Consider the following 3,374-nt stretch of genomic DNA (forward strand, 5'->3'; position numbering starts at 1 on the left):
GAGTTGGTGTAAATAAACCATCCTTGGGACTCAGTGGTTAAGAGCACTGGCTGTTCTTACAGAGGACCTGGGTTTGAGTCCCAGCACCCACATGGCGGCCAAAAAATGTCTGTAACTTCAGTTCCAGGGGCTCTGACACCCTCTTCTGATCTCCGCAGGCATGGCACGACATGGGTGCACTTATACAAATGCAGACAATACACTCATACACATAAAATAAAAATAATAAAATAAGATGAAAACTTTTTTTAAAAAACTATTAAAAACTACTTAGAAGTCCTTAACTTTGAAAAATTTTAGAAGTTGCCTGGTAGTCTGTGTTTGCCTTGCTTTATATTTCTTCCTAGCCTTCATTACCTATCAAATTGCTGTATTGTTTGCTTTAAAATTTTTTCTCTTTGTGCTGGAGAGATGACTCAGCAGTTAATAGCACTGGCTGTTCTTGCAGAGGACCGGGTTCATTCCCAAGAGGACAGGGCTTTTTGCCTCTTTTTGTGTGTTTGGTTTGGTTTGTGTTTTTTTAATTTTTAAGACAGGGTCTCACTATGTAGCCCTGGCTGGCCTGAAACTGGCTATGTAGACCAGACTGGCCTGGAACTCACAGGAATTCACCAGTCTCTGCCTCCTGAATGCTTCTGAGATTAAAGGTATGTGCCATAATGCCCAGCTAATTTTTGTCTCTTTGTTGTTGTTTAGTACTGTATTTCCAGTGCCAGGTACACAGTAGGTGCTCAATAAGTATTTGTTGGAACAATGATTCCAGTGGAAGCCCATAAAATTTTCTAAGAGGTAGGTGAGTATCCACACCCTTCCAAATCCAGCCTGCACATGCTGCTCTGGGTATGTCCTGTTAACTAGATGAGATTATACATCACACAGAACTCTTTCATTATGCCCTTTCTAAACCGACTTTGTGTCTCAACTAAAATATTGTTTCCTACCAAAAAAATCTGTGAATTTTATTATATATTGACTTAATTATGATTTTCTTGGTGCAAGTAAAATCCCACCCCAAATGGTTAGGCGTAAGAGTGGGAGGAAGAGAATTTATTGATTTATAGAAGTAGGCTGGCCTCAGGCATGGCTGGGTCCAGGGATTTTAAAAGACAGTACCTGGAATCAACCTCTCGAAGTTTGGCTTTCTTTGGCTTTATTCTCAGATAGTATGGCTCCTCAAGGAGATCTGCTTGTACCTCCCAAGTTACAATGTCACAATTTTAGGACCAAAGGAGTCACTCTCAACACAGAATTCCTAACAAATATCCTGGGGGGCGGGGCTCTGGCATGAATTGCATACATGGTTCTTCTGAACTATTGGTTGTAATCCAAGGATGGACTATGCAGTTTACTTTGGCCATGGGTCCCAGGCCCTCCCTCAAAGATATACTGGAATATACAACCTACTGCAGAGTCTACCCAAAGTGTGTAATTGAAAGTGACAGTTTTGAGGCTGGAGAGATGGCTTAGCAGTTAAGAGCACTGACTGCTCTTGCAGATGATCCAAGTTCAATTCCCAGCACCCACATGGTGGCTATGAACTGTCCTTAACTCCAGTTCCAGGGGTACTCATTGCCCTCTTCTGACCTCTGTTGCATTGCATGACATGATGCACTATGATGCTTAGCTAGCATCTCAAATTTTTAGAACAGGTTACAGCTGCCAGGATTTAATATTTATTATTTTATTTTATTATCATAACAACCTAGTACAGTGATCTGGCAGGGGATCTTTTCTGGTTTTCATTATTTTTATATAATATATTTATTACATTTTTATTTATTTTGTGGGAGGATACAGGTGTACCACAATATGTGTGTAGGTCAAAGGACAACTTGCAAAAATTAGTTCACTCCTACCAAGTGTGTTCCAGGGATCAAACTCAGGTTGTCAGCTTGGCAGCAAATGCGTTTGGCCATTGAGCCCTGTTAATGGTCCAAACCTGTTGTTTTGTTTTTGTTTTTTATGAGACAGGGTCTTGCTGTGTAGCCCAGGCTGGCCTGGAGCTTGCTATGTAGAACAAGCTGGTCTTGGGTCACAAACATATGGCAACTCTCCTGCTTCTATTCCCAAGTGTTGGGATTATATGCATGAGCTACCAAGCCCAACTCTCTCTCTCTCTCTCTCTCTCTCTCTCTCTCTCTCTCTCTCTCTCTCTTTTGTCTTTTTGAGACAGGGTCTCCCTGTAGCCCCAGCTGTGTTGGAACTCACTATGTAGACCAGGCTGGCCTTGAACTCACAGAGATTTCGCCTGCCTCTGCCTCCCGAGTGCTGGGATTAAAGGCATGCGCCATCATACCTAGCCCTATAATTTAATTTTTAAAATATTTATTTTTATTTTATGTGTTTGAGTGTTTGCCTGCATATAAGTGCACCATGTCATACGGTGCCTATCGAAGCCAGAAGAGAGTGACAGATTCCTTAGAACTGGAATTAGGACTGTTAGTTGCCCTGTGGGTGCTGGGAATGGAACTCAGGTCCTCTGGAAGACAGCCAGTGCTCTTAACTGCTGAGCCATCTCGCCAGCCCTATGCTTTAAACTTTTTAAAAATTAGATGGGAGGGCTGGAGAGATGGCTCAGCGGTTAAGAACACTGGTTGTTCTTGTAGAAGACCCAGGTTCGTATCCCAGCACCCACATGGCAGCTAACAACTGTTGGTAACTCCAGTCTCAGGGGCTCCAACAACCTCTTCTGACCTCCACAGGCATTGCACGACATGGGTGCACCTACCTACATGCAGGCAATACACACACATAAAAAATTAACAAATAAATAAAATATTTTTTAAAAAATTAGATGGGTGTAGTGGTGCACGCCTTTGATCCCAGCACTCAGGAGGCAGAGGCAGGCAGATCTCTGTGAGTTCAAGGCCAGTCTGGTCTACATAGCAAATCCAGGCCAGCTGTGGCTATAGGGAGACCCTGTCTCAAAAAAACCAAAAAAAATTTTTTTAATTAAAAAATTATGTGTATGAGCATTTTGCCTGCATGTATGTATATGCACCATGTGCATGCCTAGTGCCCTCAGAGGCCAGAAGAGGACATGGAATCTCTGGAATTGGAGTTAGGAACAGTGTTAGCCACTATGTGGGTGCTGAGAACCAAACCCAGGTCCTCTACAGAACAGCCAGTGCTCTTAACCACTGAGATATCTTTCCAGCCCCCACAATTTAGTCTTTTAACTTAAAAATTTTTTTAATTTAATTTATTATTTTTATTTTATTTGTATGAGTGTGTTGTCTGAATGTAAGGGTATTCGTGTTGTGTAATGGCCACGGAGGTCAGAAGAGTGCAGCAGATCCCCTGGAACTGGAGTTACGGATGGCTGTCAGCCACCATGTGGGTGCTGGGAATCAAACCTGGGTTCTCTGCAAGAG

Source organism: Nannospalax galili, unplaced genomic scaffold (assembly GCF_000622305.1).
Source record: "Nannospalax galili isolate Female #2095 unplaced genomic scaffold, S.galili_v1.0 scaffold1200, whole genome shotgun sequence".
Lineage (NCBI taxonomy): Eukaryota > Metazoa > Chordata > Mammalia > Rodentia > Spalacidae > Nannospalax > Nannospalax galili.